The following is a 20,944-nucleotide window of genomic DNA, read 5'->3' as shown; positions in this document are numbered from 1 at the left end:
CTGATTCGACGGCGGTTACGTGTGTGCGGCACGCGAGCCCCGATATCGTCTAGCACGCATATGCCGCGCGGCGCGGCGATACGTCGAAAGATGGCAAACATGATGAGAGTGAGAGAGAGAGAGGGAGAGAGAGAATCGCGCTGGCGATTCCACGTCGATAGGTTCGATTTTCATTCACGAGTAGAGGCCCGATAATCACCGCGCACCGCGGAGATCGATCGACGCGCTATCTCGCTTAGAAAGTCCGTCTGCGATCGCTCGACTCTGGCGAGTTTCGGGACAGTCAAGAGCGAATTTTGGAAAAATACCGTGGATACCGCGTGCGCGCGCGAGCGAGAATTGCGCCATCGAGCGAGTTTGCGAATGCGCGTTAAAATCTCGCTGTCGGTCTGAAAATTGAAATCGAACGCGACTACCGCGGCGGGGAGAAATGGTCATTGTACCGCGGGTAAGTAATTTGCAATCATCGTAATGACGCAGTGCATCGCACGGTGTACGAATCGAACAGCTCGCGCGCCGCGGTCGTCTTGATAATTCAGATTCCCGCGAAATTCCCAGAAGCGGCGCGCGAGCGAAACGAGAAAACGAAACGTACGGCCTAAAATGATGCGGAATGGCGCTATTACGGGAGATAATTCCTCGATACCACTTAAGTTCTTCGAAACGCTGTTTGCGGAGAGAGGAAAAAAGAAAAACTCCATCCACTTCTCGAGTACTAGGGCCACTTTGTGATTACCGTCGTGACAAATTACAGAAACGGGGGGGGAGAGGCACAGCCGTGCGCGCACCCGCGCACTGCAATATAACGCGATATACAAATTACCCAACTTTGTACCTCGCCGTTGTAAATCGAGGGGGCATGAAGTTACGCGGCGACGGCGGCGAGTCCGGCGTATACGTTACTTGATTACGAGGGCGATTACAAAGTTGCTCCTTCGAATGCCCCTTTCGTTTTTCTCCACGGTAGTGGTCGGTGGTCGGTAGTCGTAGTCGTAGTCGTAGCGGTAGTGGCGGCAAGGTCGTCAGAAATTCGATAATAAGCGCGGCGCAGCGATTGCAGTATACCGGAGCGAGCCCGTCGCGCCGCGTCGTAGCAAGATCGAATGCAAAAATTCCGGGATTTGATCCATCTCCGAATGTGTAACAATGATGAATGATATAAAATGTACAAATGATGCCGAAGTATACGCAAGGGGACGTGTAACGTCACTGTAGGGACGGTATATCTCTACCACCAGCCTTGCGATTGTTAATAAATCCGGCGTAAATTTCGGAGGTAGATCGATGGTTCAACGTTCATAAATTACGGGGCCATACATCATGCGAAAATAATAAATTACGATGTTAACAACATCAGGACGTCAACAAAATAATAGAAAACACATTATCCGGCCGAGAGAGGATGGGTTGTGACCGATGATCCTACCGGACGAGGAATAATACGTAATTATTGCCGTATGTCGTGCGTTATGCGCGCGTTAACCGACCGCATAATCTCTCCAAACGCTATAAATACTCTCGACGAGACGAGAGAGCGTTTCGGTCGGCTCGCGCGTTTCGCACGGCTCGATCCTTCTTTTACCCTCGTCGGCTACCTCGCAATTAATACAGTACTTTGTAGAGGGGATGTACACCGCTTTTAAATGCGAGGACACTCGCTTTTACATTTTCTGTGAATTTTCCGCCGCTGTTTCTTTTCCAGTTTCCCTCCCTCTCGCCAATAGCATCCTCGCCGATAGCACCCATTAATTGCTGCCACCATTCCGGGAAACTTAAATCTTTAAACGACTTATGTGTAGTAGTGAATATCAATCAATATTACCAATTCTCCTCTCTATCTATCTACCTCTAATCTACCTCTGTCTTTCCGTCTTTCAGCGGACGGAAAAGTCATTGGAAACATTTCCGCGGACATGTTTGGTTATTTATAGAACCGTGTAATTATAGACGACAAAGTTGCGATTATAATTAGTAGCTCGAGCAGTTAAATAGCAAAACTACCTTGGAAAAACGTCATCCATAAAACAGATTTTTATTTGCAAAGTTTCTCCTCGGCAAAAAATCGGTTTACGCATTTGTTTATCTCCACGTTCGCCTTTCTCATTTTCCGCAGGTCGCGATATCAGTGATTTAATTTTTTCACCAAGATTATCAGCCAGTACGAATTATATAACGTATGCATCGAGCTTTTTTATGTTTTAACATATAATTTCCATATATTTTCCTATACTTCAATTTCGATACTGACACATTGTACACGACGAATAATTCAATATCCCCAGCGGGATCGATTAAATGCACGAGGTAATTTTATTTGCGTCATGTTCGCAGAAAAAAGATAATACTGAAGAATATCCTTCGCTTTCGCGTGTCACCTAACATATATCTACCGAAAGAAAGACATGTTTCTTCCATAAAATAATTAATACGGAAACGAGCAGTGAGCGAGAGAGACACTTTGCCCCGCGATGCCGATGAGAAGAACATGAAGAATAAACACAGCAGTCTATCTATCGTTTCCTTATTTCTTTCTTGCCGGGTAATTTCGCGAGCCATCAGATCACAAGAATTCGTCGAGCGCCGCGGTTTCTGTCGCGTAACAATTTTTTTCCTTCGAGAAAATATTGTCGTACGTCTTTTTTTCCGGCTCTCTCCCCTTCTCCCTTTTAGTCGTACTTGCAATAATTACGAGGCAATTAGGCACCGCGGCGTAACAATGAATATTTCATTACCTGCGACTTTCGCAGCTTGCAGACTAACATTGGCACACACCGTCGATAGCTTCGGCTCTTTCTCCCGCTCTCTGTTTTCCTTTTTCTCTTTCTTTCTTTTTTTATTTCTTTCTCTTTTACTCGACGAAGAACGTCATTCCGACGTCGTTCCGCATTATAGGGCCGCGTTTACATTAAATCGATAGTTCCTTACTGGTGACAAAAATTGCGGATACGTTGGCTGCAGCCACGAAAAGCGGACGTCTGAGGCGTCAGAATTTAATTACGGAAATGGAAGCGGCTTATAACTGTCGTAGCACCAGTAGCAGCAGCAGCAGCAGCAGTAGCAGCAGCAGTAGCAGCAGCAGTAGCAGTAGCAGCAGCAGCAGCAGCACCACCACCACCGCCACCACCACCACCACCACCACCACCACCACCATCACCACCACCACCATCACCACCGCCACCGCCACTACCACCACCATCACTGTCGCCGCTGCCGCCGCCGCCGCCGCCGCCGCCGCCGTCGCCGCCGTTACCACTACACTACCATCATCACCGACACGCGAAGTTTTCCGCAAAGCGCGAAGTTTTCCGCTCGCGCGTGCAAAATGTTGTGAAAGCAACCGCGTTTCGCTCGTATCCAGTGAAAGACACGAACGAGACGAGATGCGATACGACAATGCGTGACAATGGTCACGTCGATCAACCTCCGAATGCAGATTACACGCTGTTGCTGAGGATCTTGAAGCTACCGACAGACGTGCAAATAGATGCGAGGGAGATAGATATAGGTAGATAGGGAATGAAGCTATTGTTATATTAAGCAGCGTGAGATATCCAATCACCCCGCGTCGCGTATCGCCATTAATATCAAATTATTGTTCATTGTTGAGAAGAGATTAGATTAGATTTAGGGAAAATCAGACCGGATTTATCTTCACATTTATCTTCAGAAAAATAAGACGGATCTCATTTCCAGGAAAGAAGAGTATAATTATGCGAGTCACACAGAAAGCAACTTTATTAGCGAAATAATCAAGCGGAAAATATGAAAAACGCGATATACGGCGGTTCGCGCAAAATTGAAGCGCATAACTATATCATGTGTAGAAAAAAATTATGGAAGGAGAGAAAAAAAGGGATACCTTTTACGGAATAAATGATCTGAAAGAGCCCGAAAGACGATAATTAATCTTCGCGTTTATTTATTCGTTTCAGCAAGCCATCTCCCTTCCGATTCTACAAATTTGCAGCAGCCAGTCTACGTTATACATAAATTACGAAGCACGGTATAAATTATGCAACGTGCTGAAAGAAACTCATCAGAAAGACCGTTAGCTGAGAAATGAAACGCTGAATAAGTAACGACTGGCTAAACGACGCGACATTATTAATATCAACATATTCGTTTTAATTAACAATTAAAACGACTTCCCGCTTCCGTTATTTTATCCGTCAGCAATGTCGCGGCGCACGGCAAAAGAGCCGGGGAATGATTTATTTAATTCCGCGGACTGAATACCCGCCCCACCCCCACCCCCCCCCCCAAACCCCGGCTGTGCCGGTGTCGATACGCAAAATCACGAGGAAACGCGTGTATCTTCGACCTAGTTCCTAATTAACGGCTGACCAGTCAGTTGATCCTTCACCCTCGCGCGCTGCTGCTTTTCAACCTTTCGACTCACAAACGCGTCCCTGCCCGCTATCGTTTCATCCTCCCTGGCACGCATTGAAATACGCCGTTGCTCGCCGCTTGGGGAAGACCCAGCGTCGTATATCGATTAATTCTTGATATTACGCGCGACGCTATAGCGCTCTCGCTGCTCGAAAATTATGCAGCGAGTGAACCGTAAAGTTAATTGCTGCCATACAATTTGTTACACGTTCGGCGTCGAACAGAGCCGGAATCTGAACGGATGTTTTTACCTCTCTCGTCCCGGTTTAAATGCCGGAAATGCAGGAAAAAAAAAAGTGAGGAAACAGCTGCTGAATCGATCGTTGCGACACACGACGGCTGATTGCGTCCGAAAAATTGGCGCATGAATAATGCGCCCGCGATATGTGTCGCGCCAAAGTCGCGCACTTTGATCTATTCAAGACAGCGTTGCGAAAGCGCGCGCTGTCAAATCCGCCGTTTATCAAGTCGCAGTGACGCGTTCGCGCGTTTACGACGGTAAGATTATTTTTGCACGCAACTACGAATCCAGCTTGGTCGGCATTCGCTCTTTTTACGACGGTTTATTATGTCGCAAATAATTGCAGATAAATCGAATCGATTACCGCGTACTCTCGAAATGCGAATCTATTGCGTTACGCGTCGTTTTTTGCATGCGTGTCACGTCAGAGTCTATGAAACATTACACACCACTGACGAAAAACTGGTTCGCAGATGGAGAGTTGCCGTCGATTTTTGCGTTCGCGCACTGGGAGCAACGTGTGCTCACGAACGCGCGCACGGGAGAGGGAGGGAGAGCGCGGGGAGAGGAGGGAGGGAAGGAGGGGTGGGACGCATTTCAGTAAAAATAAATGACTGTCCCCGTAGCAGTTTGTAAAAGAACAAGTTGGCGCAACGCGCTCGATTCCGAACATGCGAGAAACAAAACTGCCGAATTGCGAGCGTATCGAACGGGCGGCGGGCGGCGCGCGATTGAAAATACCAATGGATGAAGATGTCTGACACACAGATCGATAACACGCACCGCATTCCGGCTGTGGTGAAATATCGTGCGCGAGAAATTGTTATCGCGTCGGTATAACCGGATTTAAAGTTTGCGCAACACGTGTGTTTCCGGGGTAGGCGACGCGAGAGGAAAATGGATGGAGAAAGAGAGAAGAGAGACGAATGAAGAGAGAGAGAGAGAGAGAGAGAGAGAGAGAGGCGCGCGTATGAATGTCGTCGTGTTCAACGATTTCAAATTGTTCGAATGGGATTCAATGTTCGCCACTTAGTCGATACTTGTCTCGATTGACACCGACCGATCGATCACCGCTAACCGCAAGCTGCGGCAAAATTAGTCGCTGTAAGTGGAGTCTAGTAAGCATCCAATTACACTTATCTAATTGAGATAGAAATCGGACAACTCTTAATATACTATATCAAAGGCCGGATAACAATGTGCGGAACTTTTCTTTTGCGTCGCGAAAATAAAGGACGCACAACTGGTGTATCAATATTATATAATGTACATCTTGCTGAAATATCAATCGCCGTAACTAGACGAGAGAAGCAGAAAGAGGGAGGAAGGGAGGAGCGAGAGAGAGAGAGAGAGAGAGAGAGAGAGAGAGAAAGTTATATAACAATAGCGCCAATGACCGCACATTGGCAAGCAACGAATGTCACATTTATAAGAGCAATTCGCGACGTGATCTGGCTCGGCTACTTAATATTTAATACCGTCCCTCGTCCGCGTAGTTTTATACTCTCGACCTCCTTCGCTCGCGAAGATCGACGAGGTAACAAAGAAGCACGCCAAGGTTTGCTAAGAAGATCAGCGTCCTCTCAAGCGCGACTTTCCTTATCTGCGGCGAGCAAACCCCCCGGCGGCGCGTCGTGTGTACTAACGATCAGCGTGTCGATCTCGGTGAACGAAAACGGATTCGGAGTTTCCCCGATGAATTTCATCGAGCTCCACCACCTACCCATCCACCCAGCCCAGCTATGTAGCCGCGCTCACAATCGGCATCAATGCCACCCCTTCGCGCAGCAGAGAACTCGCGCATTCAGAGGATCATAGAGCTACGGAAACCAATGCGTACACGCACCCGAGTACATCCAAGTTCCCTCTCTCCCGCCCGCCCCCGCGGATCCCGCTCAACCGCCCCCCGAACCCCCTTTCCTAGCATCGTGCGGTAGGGAACGTAGCGAGCGATCAAATAAAAGCCCGTGTTTTCCCCGATATTGAACCCTAAGCTAAGCCTAACCTGCCCCAACCTCCGCCTACCGCAACGTGCCCTGGCGTAGAGCAAAGGGGAGAGCAGAAAGAGAAGGGTAGGGGGGGGAGAGGGCGCAGGACGGAGGGGAGGGCACCAGGTAGGGGGAAGCCACCCCAACTGCGGTCGTTGACCCCACGCACACTCCCAGTCCAGCCCGAACCCACCCCTCGGAGAGCCGACGACACTGGTGCCGTCTCACGGAAAAGTATTGCACTCGCATCGCAACCCCCTTTCAGAACTACCCTCTCGCTGTCCCTTTCTCTCGCTCCAAGCCCTTCCTCCCTCGCCTACCCGCGTTTATATCCTCTCTATCGCCCGTCCGCCCGCGCTTTCCTCTTTCTCTCCCTCGGACTCTCCGTCCTCTTCTCTCCGTGTACCCTCCCCCCTCCACCTCTCTCTCTCTCTCTCTCTCTCTCTCTCTCTCTCTCTCTCTCTCTCTCTACTCTCGTTTTTTCTCTTCCTCGTACCGCCTTACTGCCGCGCGCGTTCGCGCACTCTTTCTCCGTCTCTCTCTCTCTCTCTCTCTCTCTCTCTCTCTCTCTCTCTCTCTCTGTCCGTCTTTTCACCGGGACACCCCGGGCCTTCGAGGTATTCCGCGATAACGACTGAGCGGGGGGAAAAATTTTGAAGTGTCTCCGAGCAGAGTTCATTTTGTTATTCGCCTTATTCACCGCGAGCGATCCGTCGAGGCTGTTTACGATATTTCGCGGCGGCTGCCGGTCGTCGTCGGTCAGAGGGGTGGCGAGCGTTCTTGCGGAAGCGTCGTTGACCGGCGACTTCCGTCTTGAAGAATCCGCTCGGTCAACGTCAATGAAGAGCGCGCGGCATTAAAAAAGACCGATACGCCGACGTGCCTTGTTCGAGTGCGACGATTGAAAACGCTTATTTGTCCGCGAGTAATTCTCGTATCTCTATTGTATCGCGGTGCACGCCGGTCTCTGTAATGTGCGTAGCGGGTAGACAGTAAAACAAAGATTGACGTCGCGCAAAAGTATTGTACACTCGTAGCAACCCTTTTCAATACGCGCTCTCGCCCCGCGCAGCCCCGCTTGGTCCCGTGTCGTCCTGGGATCCAGGACGGAACGATATCCCACTGTGGGTCTGTCATATACCGACAATTTGCCTACACACACGCGCACATGTCCCCCCTCCCCCATCACGCACAAGTTTGCCTTCCGACCGAAAATGAAGGCAAGACCGAACTCGTTCTCGTTCTGGTTCGAGAGAGAGAGAGAGAGAGAGAGAGAGAGAGAGAGATACGTATGCGCGCGAGAAAAAGAAGCGAGCGTTTGAATAATTTCTCGTTGTAATAATAGGATGTAGATATCGTTGGATAATCTCTTTCGTGTTAGTGGGGTGTCTTGCCACGACGCGTTCGCCGCCGCGTATCTCGGCCGAGGTAAAAGTTAACGTTGTTTACGGTAAACGCCAACTCTACGGACACCGAGGCGACTTCCACGCTCACCGCGATTACCGCGAGCCACGCTGTATATTTTGCAAAAATTATTACACTACACGCGCCTCGACTTTGCTGCACTATAAAAAGTAAAAGAGGCTCGGGCAGAACGTCACAAAGGATTCCGTCATTCGACGGAGTTGAGATTTCACACGCACTGAGCCGCCCATCTTTGCGAAAACACAAAACGGATCGGCAATAATGCGTCGGGAAAATTCTGAGGAAAAGTTTTACTGTCTAGCGCCATGGCCGATTTGTTATCCAGCCGCGCGGATGCGTATGCACGCCTTTACTTCCGGGTTAGGGTCCTATAGGGTGTTGCTCAACGACCTGTATCGGCACACCTTTTTTCTCTCGTCAGCATCGAGCGCTAGCGGGGACGTTCTTTTTCTTCGTCGACAATCAAGAACCCGTCCGCGCTGGGATCTCGTCGGGTTCGCGGTTGTTGTGCGTACATATCTCTCTCTCTCTCTCTCTCTCTCTCTCTCTCTCTCTCCCTCCCTCTCCTTCCTCTCTCGAGTCCGCCGAATCGCGCGACCCGCGCGGAGCACAAACGCGCCCGTCTAATTTTAATTGGTTGCATCGTGCAAGTCGACGAAAGAAAAAAGACAGCAGCGAACGAGCGTGTAAAGTGTTATTTCGCCCGGCGACGTTGAATGATGAATTTTACGCAAGGTGGTGAGACACCCGTCGATCGCCATCGCATTATTGCTCGTTGCAGCAACTGGTGTCTAGTGAAATAATGAAATAGTCGAATAATCGTAACGAGTCGGGGTGTTTTTCGCGCCAACGCGCAAAAGCATCGGCCGTAATGGGCGAGGCGACGCGTGGCGAGCGGAATAAACTTCACTAATTTGCGATTTCGTCAATAACTCGCCCGTAACGGCGAGCATCGGTCGCGCGAAATTTCGACAACTTCCGCGGCAAATTTGCTGAAATAACACGCGGTAGGTTTACAGCGCGCGCGCGCGCGCGCGCCCGCGACCCATCCACGTACTCTAATCACATTTCGCTGTAGTTAGTTATAGTTAGTAGGTTTGTAGGGATCGCCACACGCGCGGCCCGGCGGGAACGTAATTGTTATTTTGCCATCGCGCAATGTAAATGTCGCCAAAGCGTAGTTTGTTTTACAATAACGCATCGGCATGACGCCGCGGCAAAGCAAGTGTAAACGAGGAGAGTACTTTTCCCATAATGATCCGTTAACAGCGCGGCCGTTGTGCCGATGCTTCGTTCAGCTAATACCGAATAGCGACGCTTCGCGCAATTATGGTATATTTTATGCGCTAATGGAACGTGGCGCGAGATGCGCGCATTTTTTCACGACGCACGATCTCGTTCTGTATGGATTTTTTTTTTCGTTTCGTCGTTTCGTCGGGAAGAAACTTCCGCGTCGGATCGCGTCCGCTGGAAATTTGGCGAGGATTTTTCCGAGAGAGGTGAAGATCATTTTCAACACTGTGACGCGGTTAAATTTTTTCGTGATAAACATAATAGCAACGAGTCGACGATGTCACCAGTTATTATTAGTTTTATGTCATTGTTTTATTAATGAAACATAATTCGTCAACGTTACGACACGCTTCAGATTCGCAGCACGTCATATTGTCCATGCTCAAGGAATGGCGATTTACCAAGTTTATTTATATAAAAAAAAAGAAAAAAAAGAAAAAAATACTTTTTCGGTGTTGCGATTTATCGCGCAAACTGCGAGTGAAACGATAAAACGTGATTTTTAATCTGCGAGACAAAAAGAAAAAAATCACTGAATGGATCATAAAACGCTGTGGTATTGTTTGTTTTTTCCACACGTCATCGCACGGTCCTGTCACGAGTGCGTGCCTTTTTTTCGGACGAGCGTCGACAGTGTAATCCAGGACAGATGAAAGAGTTGCATTATTTTCGGGCGAACGCGCCGGGCTGCTAAAATCTCTCTCTATCTCTCGAATACCAGCGCGGCAATTTTTCTACTCGTGATAAACTGTAAATAAATGTTTTATTAAATCCGCGGCGAAAACACGACCGAATATTTTTATTTGTCGAATGATGTTATTTCTCATAAAAATGCTACAACAGAAAAAACAAGGGTCGCGCAAGATTGATTAAAAGGGTGTAGTTTTTTACGGCGCGGAATTAAAAACTATCACTTCGCTCTTGTCACTGACTTCTGTTTGCCGATTTTAATTGCGCGAGCGGTTTATTCAGTTATACGCTCAAAGACACAAACTTTATATAAAGAATCACGATGTCAAGCAAAATTTAAAGCAACTAATGAACGTTGCTTTTGTTTGGTTTATCCAAAGAGCCTACAAGGCGAGAGAAACTGCTCTCTCTCTCTCTCTCTCTCTCTCTCTCTCTCTCTCTCTCTCTCTCTCTCCCTCTCTCCCTCTCTCCCTCCCTCTCTCCCTCCCTCTCCCTCTCTCTCTCTCTCTCTCTCTCTCTCTCTCTCTGCTTTCTCTCTGCTGGTTCTGTACTTATAAATATTTCATTTAGGATAAATATCATACAAAATGGAAATTTAACAAGAGGAGAGATTTATCCTCCACTTATTGCAGTATGCGAAACAAATGCAAAAAATTACAGTCTTACTTTCGCAGGCACGATTTCATGAGAGGAATCCTGCACTCGTTTCCGAAGCGGAAGCTTTTTTCCCTCAACGCGTTTCCGAGCGCGCAGCGGGGGGCGAACTTGTGTGTCTCGCAAAGGGACGACCCACCCTAAATTTGCGTGTTCGAGCGGTTCACAGACTGCTCCCTTCCTAAAAGTTTCAACCCTCCGAGGATAGCCCGTACTGACCTACCCCTACTACGTGATTTATGTACGAGTACCGTACGTAGACTCAAGGGCGACGAGACCCCTCTTTTCCTTCTTAGCCCTTTTGAGACACCGCCAGGCGCACGAGTACTTGTGTCTCGAAGGGAGGGCTGAAAAATTTCTCCCGCGATCGTGTCTCCCTCGCATATTTTAACGGCGCGACGAAACGCGCTTTCGCGAACGGAGAAAAGCAAATGGATAAAATGAAAATAATTTTCTAATTACTCCTGTATCTCTGTTTTTCTCTTTCTCGCCCCTCCCCCCTTCTCTCTCTCTCTCTCTCTCTCTCTCTCTCTCTCTCTCTCTCTCTCTCTCTTCGCATACGACCACGATTCATTTCATCAGTGATAAATTCGATTAGCACCGGTCTCTCCTTTATTTTTTTTATGAATCGAGGAGAAACTATGTTTGCTTCTTGCTTTAAATATTAAATTCATGCGCGGCCCGATTTACTCGCGAAACAACACGTTTATGTAGCACGATTTGCGTAATATGACTGAGCATAAATATTTAAGTCTACTGAACAAAAAAGACAGAGATGAGAGGACACACGTGTCTCTTATTGCGAACGTTTGCGACACGCTCGCAGAGCTTCACTCGAAATCGCGTTTAAGGATGCTGCTCAGCTGATTCAGCCACGAATTAATCGCGCGGCTTACGACAGAACTCGAGCCGAAATCCACGAGAGAATTCACCGCAATCTCTTTCTCTCTCCCTCTCTCTCTCTCTCTCTCTCTCTCTCTCTCTCTCTCTCTCTCTCTCTCTCTCTCTCTCTCTTTCTCTTTTCTCCCAATCTCTTTCGGCGCGCCGCGCCGCGTTGTGCTTTTCATCCCGGTTAACCGTAACAGCCACTTTGTGCCAGGATCCGGTCGGCAGCCGAAAACTCAGACGCACGCTACGCAATCCTGCCACGCACCTCTGCCTTAATATGGCGCCGAGGCGACTCGGCGCACCCACACACTTGATTCGCGGAGAAGGATGCGTGCGCTTATTTCGCCTTTACGGCGCGCAACGGATACCGGGGCAGCTTCTGCTGCCTCCCTTCTCGCCCGTTCCCCGCCCCGCTGCCACGCGTTGTCTACCCCCCCCCCATGCCGCTGCCGCTCTCGCGCCTTTATTCGCGCCACTAAATTACGAGCGGCCTGCAAAATTGCTTTCGTACGTAAAAGAAAACTGTGGCCCGCCGCCCCTCGCGCGGTCGATACGATCCCCGAAAGGAGAGAGGGGGACAGGGTGGTTGGGGGAGAGGGTGGGGTGAGAGTCGCGCGCGTGTGCGTGTGCGTGGGTTCCCGCGTGCGGGGATATCGCTATGAAAAGCATACGGCAGGCGAAAAAGAGGAGAGAAAGAAAAGCGCGCATAGCTTCCGCGAACGTGGCCCGCTCGCGCAGGCAAGCAGGTAACCGCCGCCCGCGTCTAATTCCTTTTTCGCGGAAGGTGCCGCTCGATGGATGAGCGGCTTTCGTGGGCAGGAAGCCCGGAACGGCCGCTCGAGGAAGCGCGGATAGCGGCGCTCCTGGAACTCGCCTCGCCGCCGATAATTACATCGAAACGCTTGATTTTCCGAGAAAGACGGAGCCGGCTCTCTCGCCCACTCGATTTTTAAATGCGATCCGGACGATGAACTTTTCGCAATTCGCAATTATATCATGTGACAATTTGGAGAGAGGGAAACGGGATGAGAGACGTAGAAGGATATTATAGAAGGATTACAAATTGCACATGCGACTTTCATGTCAGAGACAATACACACACGCACACACACACACATTTGTACGAGTGAGATGATACGTCTAAAATATATATTCGGAAGAATCGTACTCGGTAAATCGCGACCGCGGCAAAGAACGACGACGATGCGCGATGAGTCAGCCCCCAGCGATATATCGTTGCACGTATCCGTTCGCAACCGCAAGAAACGATTAGGCCCGTCAATATTGCGCCCTCTTTGACAATGGCGATTCATTATTGAGCACGTAATCGCAGCAACGTTGGAAAACCGTCGCAACTTTTTCTTTTTTAACTCCCTTCGCGGGGTCTCTTTGGGTTGCCCCACAGAGGGACCGATAGCTAAGGACTTGTTGCTTTCAAAACGCACAGAATCGTGATTCCCTCGGCTGCCTGTGCGATTTGCTCGCTCGGAGAAACATGACGGACGGACAGACGACAGGCAGACGTGGTTTGTTGTGCAAGTGGCAGAGAGTGTCGCGTGTTGTTGAAAATTTGTCGCAACAATCGGCAAAAGTAGCGCGCGGCCCGTATTTACAAATTCTAACCCCCGTTCTCCCGAGCATCCGGGGCTATTTCCGTATTTTTGGACAATTCACGCGCGTAGCCCGAAACCTATTGTTGCGCACGACGGTGTACAGAGCTCTCCGAAACTCGCTCTCTGTACGCGCGATTTTAGCGGCGCACTGTATGTCTGTACACGTACGAACTGAAAAAAATAACGATATCGCGCTCGGAGGCATCGTGGAGCTGCATATCGTTCGATCAGAAATCTCGCAAACATTACATCCGACTCTCCCCCGCTTCGTCGTCGTCGTCGTCGTCGTCGTCGTTATCGGTGCGCGACTTATACACGCGACGCGTTTAATCAATCCCGACGAACCGGTACACTCTAGACATTGTCTTCCCCCGGCATATACATAGCTAAAACAAACTTTCCCTATTTTTCCATCCGACGCCAACGTCCGCCCTCGTACTCCCCCCCCCCCCCGCCCCTCTCGCCCCGGTCGCCTCGTTCACGCGTCGTTCGCGCGACGTGTCCTAAGCGTCACGCGTGCTCGGAGACAGCGAGGGAGATCCATCGTACATCTCCATCAGAAAATTGATCAGCCCCGCCGCTCCGTCGCGCCCTCCCGACGACTTAACAGGCCGCGTACACCGGAAGCGGACTGCACCGGCCACCGACACCTACCTACTCCCGCCCAACCCTCCCGCGAGCACATCACCCCAACCTCCCAAGCGCTCGCCCTCCTCCCAACGACGGGGAAGTTGGCGAAGGTGGCGGTAGCGGTCCTCGCGGAGAATTCATCCCTTAAGAAAATACAGGCAATAACCTCCGGATCCTCATTGGAGGCTGGGGTGACGGTACGGGGCAAGCGGAGGGGCGCGGGGGGACGGGGGGCAAGCGCGACGACGGGGGAATGGCATAGTGCTGGAAAGACGTTGCTGCGTAGCGAGAGGCAACGGCGGAGGGGCGTCGAACGAAGGAGAACGAAGCAGCAGCAGCAGCCGCCGCCGTTGCCGCCGCCGACGCCGCCGTTGCCGCCGCCGCCGCCGCCGCCGCCGTCGCCGCCGTCGCCACCGCCGCCGCCGCCGCCGCCGCCGCGGAGGTGGAGGAAAAGGTGAAGGTGGAGAACTCGGAGAGGCCGGGGGAGGAGGAGCGGTGGGTCAAAGGTAGCGGGCCAGAGAGCCTCACTTTATTTTTATGCAGTTATTGATCTCCGTAGAACCCGACACCCGCCGCGTACCCAACCTTTCCTCCCCGCGTGCCGCTCTCCGCGCTCCTACCTCTCCCCCTCGAACGCCCTTCGGCCAACTCGACCTCCTCTTGCCGCCGCCGCGCCTCTTGCCGCCTTGTGCCGGAGCTACCCTCTGCCCCTTTCGCGCCAGGGTGGCGGCGGGTAACTAGCTTATCAAAAAATGGGCGTTGCCGCCTCTCACTGTCCCGTTCTGCCTCTCTTTTCCGCGTCCTCGCGCGCACCTTCTCCTTCCTGCCGTCTTGCTCACCCTCTCATTCTTTCCTTCTCCCCTTCGCTATGTTCCTCTCTCTGTCTCTCTTTTTCTGTCTCCTCCTCTTCGGTTCCCGCGCGACTCTTTTTCCCTCTCGCGTGTTTCTCCTTCTCGCGCTTTCTTTCCGTCTATATTCCTCTCCCTTTCCGCGTCTACACTCTCTTCCGACCTCTCGCTTCCGTTCGCGCGCGAGCTCTTCCCTACGATCTTCTCGCTCTTTCTCCCTCTGTCTCTCGCTCTTTCTCCCCCTGTCTCTCTCTCTCTCTCTCTCTCTCTCTCTCTCTCTCTCTCTCTCTCTCTCTCTATCTATCTATCTATCTATCTATCTATCTATCCATCTCTCTCGCGTTCGCGGGAAAAGAGCCTCCCGATCCTCTCGCTCACGGCCGTTCGCGGGTCCTCTCTCTTCACCGCGGCTGTCTCTATAGCGTCTTCCATTGTGGCCCGCACACCTGCCCTGTCGCGGGGTGGCCCTCATTGGCGTGTCGACGGCGGAGCGCGCGATTGCGAGCGGGGGAAGGTAGAGACGGGTACCTTCAGTCGACTCGGTGGGGTGAGGCGGCTCGCCCGTCTCTCGCGGGAGGAGGGTGAGAGAACGAAATAAGATATCGGAGGGAGGAGGGCAGGGTGGCAGAGGAGGATGAGCAGCAGGGCCGGCAGGTGGAAGAGGGAGTATGAGGCAGCGGGAGAGCATCGAGCAGGGGGGTAAGGGGATGAGACGGAGGTGAGAAAGAGTGCGACGGAGGGTATACGGAGGTATCCCATCCTTGCCCGGCCAGCCGCGCCAACTACCCCACTTCCCATTTTCTTCCAGGGTGTGTCCCATGCTTCTTCGATTTAGGGTAGGTTCGGGGCAAACCGAACCACCCTCGGTCTCTCTACCTACCTACCTCCCGCGCCGCTCTCTACCCGCTACCCTTCTGTCCGCGCGCACCCCCTCCGACCGCTTCACCCTCACACCGCCCTTGTTCCGGCGACTCGCACCATCCTGCCCACGCGGGACTGGCCAGGTGGTGCGTGGTGGTTGTGTGTGCATGTAGCACGCGCGTGCACGTGCACACTCACACGCGTTCAAAGCCGATCGATGTCTACACCCCATACCGCCCCCGCCACCCGTGGTCTTCTCTTTCTCCGGCTTTTTCGCCCCATACCCTCCCTTCGGTCCTTAATTACGCGCGCGGGACGCTACACTCTTTTCTTTCTCCCGGCGGCGCGACGCCGCCAGCTTCGGCGGAACCGAACGGAGCTCTCTCTCTCTCTCTCTCTCTCTCTCTTCTCCCTCTTCCTTTCTCACCCCATCCCCTCCCCCCGCCGTTCTCGGACGAGCTCGATCTCGAAACGCGAGGCCGATCCTTAGATTGCATCGTCGGCTAAGGATGATCCCGGCTTGATCCCTCGGCGCAGGCCGTATTCCGGCAAGACGCCGTTCAACGACACGTTCGATTTCATCTAACGCGAGCAATCTTACCTTCTGATCTCACGCGCAAGTATATTTGCGTATTAATCATTCTACGTTCGTGCCAGCCCCGTCGCGTATTGAGATTCTCAAAATTGTCTACAATCGTTACAGCATTCTCCACGGGTATGCAAAGTCGGGCTCGCAAAGTGCGACTTGTGCAATTTCGGTGGCACGCACACGATCGAATAAAAGCGTCACATACATCCCACATGTTCCATCCCGCGTGTGAAATTTAATAAAATAAATTTGGGGTTCAGCGGAGAGAAATTATGAAGTTAATTATGTAGGAATGCGTGTAAATATTCTCGCCCGGCCGTATATCGCAAAATCGTGATAAATATACGGCGAAATGTGTCACGCGTAAAGAGCATAAGTGTCATGTAATACCGGCGTAATAACAGTGAACGCAAGGTTGGAAATTACACGGAAAGGACAGGCTACAGCGGATCACACGTTACTCGTCGTGCAATTGTCGTTTGTCGGGCACGGAAAAGTTCTCTTCTCGTCAAAATGTTGCACGCCGGGCATGATCGTTCGTATTGAATCTCGCGCGATTTGCAGCCTGGAATAATTTAGGACGCGTTATCATTGCCGATAATGCCGATAACACCGTTATCGCGCAACATGACGACGTTGTTATCCGGAACGGAGAGCTTCGAGAAACGCCCGTTTCGGACTGTGCACCGTGCAAATTCTCGATATATCGCGCGCGCGCGCGCGCGTAATCGATAACTACAATGATATACTATTGCGCGTGTAAAAATGTGTTGTGTCTTCCCCGAACGTTGGATTCTGTTTTACTTCCGAGTGCGGATCCATTTCCGCGGTATTACGTAAGGGTAGGATAGCACTCTCCGGAAATTCTAAATATATTGTTCCGTCGCGCTCACACATGCGCGCGCGCGCGCGCGCACGCGTATTCGCACGCACGCACGCACGCACGCACGTACACACAGAAGTAAACTGCTCAGAAGTAATTTTCGATAGATAAAATTCTGCAGGCTTGCTCGATAATATCGGCGTATTAAGGTAACTACTTACGTAAGTGACTATAAAGTAACATACGCTGTCGGCAATACGTACGCGCATTGCTCCATCTTTATCCGACATAATAACGACATAATAACGAGCGTTCGCGCTGATTACTGAAAAGTTTCAGACACCTCGTAATTCGATATCCCAAATGGAAAACGTTTATCATCGACTCGTACCGAGAAACCGTACTTTCACCAATCTTCTTGTGTATGTTTATATATTATAACTCACTCCGCATAATTAACGACGCTCGTCCAATCACCGGCGTAAAGCCATAAAGGCCATTCGAGCGTAAACTACACAATCAATTAATCACCGATTAGTACCATTTATCCCGAGATCACGATTGTTATCGCTTCGTTGGTTCGAAAGTATTGTCTTCCGTAAGAAAAAGAGAGAGAGAGAGAAAGAAAGAGAGAGAGAGAGAGAGAGAGAGAGAGAGAGAGAGAGAGAGAGAGAGAGAGAGAGAGAGAGAGAGAGAGAGAGAGTGTGTGTGAGTGAGAGAGGAAGGCAGAGGGACAGAGACAGAGACGGTGGAAAAAAAATGAGAGGGGAAGGAAGAGCGGTCGCCTCGTCGTTGCTGCGCCTCGTGCTTTCCACCCCCGAGCCACGTCGGGACAGGGTCAATGCCCGATCACGTGGCAAAAAGGGCGAAAAACGTTTCTCCGTGAGTAACGCGGCGGGACGCGAGCGCGCGCGCGCGCGCGCGCGCGAGAGAGAGAGAGAGAGAGAGAGAGAGAGGGAGGGAGGGAAAGAGAAAAAGAGAAGACAAAAGAAGGTGAAAGAAAGAGAAAGAGAGGAGAAGAGGGGAAGAGAAAGAGGAAAAGAGGTAGAGAGCAAAGGCAGGCAGAAGTTCGAGGAGAGGAGCCGAAAACGTGACAGCGTCGCCCGGGCCGCGTAGCAACAGGCATCTGTTGCAATAGAAGACCCGATAGATACCGTCTACTTGCATCTGCTGCCGGTGTGTACGCGCGAGCAAGCGGGTGTGCGAGTGTGTACATGTGTGCCACCGCCGCCGCAACATACGCCACATCGTCGACATCCATGTGCGAGAGCGCGTATAGATATTCGACAGAGAGAGAGAGAGAGAGAGAGAGAGAGAGAGAGAGAGAGAGAGAGAGAGAGAGAGAGAGAGAGAGAGAGAGAGAGAGAGAGAGAGAGAGAGAGAGAGAGAAAGGAGAGGAGAGGAGAGGAGAGCACCAACCGCCTGCTGGGACGACGACGACGACGCTATATTCGAAGAGTACGTATGCTCGTCGTCGTCGTCGTCGTCATTGTGTAGTGCGTGTACGAACGCAATGTGCGTATCGAATGCACGTACTGCTCCGGAAGATGCATATATGTACAGCGCACGGTGGAAACACGCGCGGGAGCGCGCGGATTTCGCGGAGAAGCGTGCCTCGCACGAAAGCGACGAAGGGAATTTTTTTTTTCCAGCCGGCTCTTTCTTCCGCTTCTCATCGAGCAATTAATCTTAATTTACTGAGCGGTGGGCACGAATGCGCATTTTTTTACAGCGCTCGGTAATGTCTGTAAGCGGTAGCGTGAACAGATCGCCAATGGAACGATAATTTCTTACGATAACGATTCGCGCTGTGAATTTATTACCGTCACGATATATATCATAAAAAGTTGCGGAGATTATTTGGAGGATTCTTTCTCTTTTTCTCTCTCTCTCTCTCTCTCTCTCTCTCTGTCTCTCTCTCTCTCTCTCTCTCTCTCTCTCTCTCCGGACCTGTTTTGCTCTCCGGAATTATTTTGTAAGATTTTATGAGACATGTTCGCACCTGTCGTTGGAGTTGACGTCGGTATTGTACACGCATACACACACATACGCGTGCATGTATGAATCAATACGACGCACGCGAATGTATCTCTCTCAGTGAGGAAAATGTGCCGCGTGCGGGAAAATCGCGTCGTCGACCGAATCGCTTCGCCGGAAAATAGGCATGAACGGCACGAAAAACGTGGCAGGCCATGCGTAGAGAATTGTCGGAGCGCTGGGAATGATGGAAATACAGCGAGGGAGAGGGCCAGAGCGAGAGAGAGAGAGAGAGAGAGAGAGAGAGAGAGAGAGAGAGAGAGAGAGAGAGTGAGGAGAAGGAGGAGGGAGAGGAAAGAGGAAGCGAGAGAAACGAAAGTAGCACGATGCATAATCCGGGACGTGTGTCCTCGCTCAAGAAGCAAATCGACAGGCGAGTGCGATTAATTAAAGGCGATAACAGACACTCTTGATTACATCCACGGTACGTAATATTCCTTTAGAGGGGGACGAGCGGGAGGGAGGAGGAATGTACTACATTATGTAGACTCGGAGGAGAAGTTATGGCGTGCCAAGTTATATCACCGATGACGTAGCAGTTAGCCGAAGATATTTATACACACGTACATATGCAAACACTGTTCGACCAGACGAGAATACCAATCACGAGACATTCTAACGTTCGAAAGTACAAAGCGCTCGGATTAAGCGATAAACAATCGATGAACGTCGACGCGACGCTTATCCCCGGCGCGGATTCAGCGACCGCTTAGAATCGTCGACGCCATTAACAAAATCAACGAGGACGCGCGTCGGGAGAATCAACAAGAACGTAACTAATGTTGTTAAAACGTTTTCATTCATTTTCATGCGGCAATTAAGTTTCACAGCGAGTTCAGGATAGACGCGGCGCCGGAGTCCCGGTTTGCAATGATAATCTTTCAGTTCGCAGCAGAAAAAGCCCGCGGCACAATGCGCTAGCGGTGCAGTCGAACAGGTGGCAGTTCTATATTTCACCTACCTCTACTTCGCTAGCACCACCCGGCTTCTCTACTTTTGCCTCTCCGCCACGATCCTGCTCTGCCGAAAATAGCGACCGTGAACTTGCCCAGCTCGCTTGAATGAAGAAAACCCGCGGCGTGTGTTTCGAGCGTTTCGTGGAAACGGCAACTTTGACGGAGAGTAAACATTGCAAGCGCTGCATCGCGCGCATATCCCTATTCAATGTTTACCGAATCTGACATAATTACGGGACACATTTTTAACAATATCAATCGAGCGAGTGCTTCAGATGATTTCGTTATCGCCGCGTCATCGCCGAGTCATCCCCCCCCCCCCCCCGAGTGATCGTGAAAATTCGCCAAGTTTCGCGATGCATCTACACTTTTCAAGACTCTCTCGTCGCGTTCCTCGAAGAAAGAAATTGCAGCTGCCACAGGCAGATCGTCTTCCCCGTTGCGTCTTCAACGGCGGCGCGTTTAATTGGCAATTTGCCGAAATGAAGATCAGCGCTCACCCGAGAGAAAGCACGCGCGCCATTCTCGCTGTGCGCTCCGCGTTCCGCGACGCGAACGATCGAGAGATACGCGTGCAGAAAATTCCCGAAGCATCGATGACAAACGTCGGAAGCGGGCCGGTTCACCGTTTCGCTTATCATGCCTTACGCCGCGTCGACGGCGGCGGCGGCGGCGGCGGCAGCGGCGAGATATCTCGCGTGTACGCGCACCGCAATTCAGCAGAATTCTGACGATTCAAAAATGTCCGATGAACGACGGCGTGACGGCGGCGGCGGCGACGACGGTTGTACATTGGGGCGACGGTGTGTTTTGCCGAGATGGGAAAAGTTTCGGAGCGCACGCATTGTTTACGGCGGCGTTGCAAGGGCGACGCGGAAATTCCGCGAAATCCGGCAGATTGCACCGCTCGCGTGCATCCAACACGGGCGCGCGCGCGCGCGCGCGCGCGCGCTCGCTCGCTCACACGTATGCACGCACACACGTGCGCGTGCACGAGCCGCGCGACACGCCGCGGCGTT

The 20,944-nt window shown here is 51.3% G+C and overlaps 1 long non-coding RNA gene across 1 annotated transcript in view; it reads left to right on the top strand.

The window, feature by feature from the left end:
- LOC112589634 (uncharacterized) overlaps positions 1–3,055 on the top strand; it is a 32,532-nt gene extending 29,477 nt beyond the window's left edge. Inside the window, exon 3 of the long non-coding RNA XR_003113679.1 lies at positions 3,029–3,055. This is a non-coding gene — a long non-coding RNA (uncharacterized LOC112589634). The remainder of the gene's footprint in view (positions 1–3,028) is intronic.
- The last annotated feature ends 17,889 nt before the right edge of the window (positions 3,056–20,944 follow it).

The sequence above is a fragment of the Harpegnathos saltator genome, unplaced genomic scaffold (assembly GCF_003227715.2).
Source record: "Harpegnathos saltator strain DR-91 unplaced genomic scaffold, Hsal_v8.6 scaffold56, whole genome shotgun sequence".
NCBI classification, from domain to species: Eukaryota; Metazoa; Arthropoda; class Insecta; order Hymenoptera; family Formicidae; genus Harpegnathos; species Harpegnathos saltator.
This window is presented reverse-complemented; position numbering and strand designations above follow the sequence as displayed.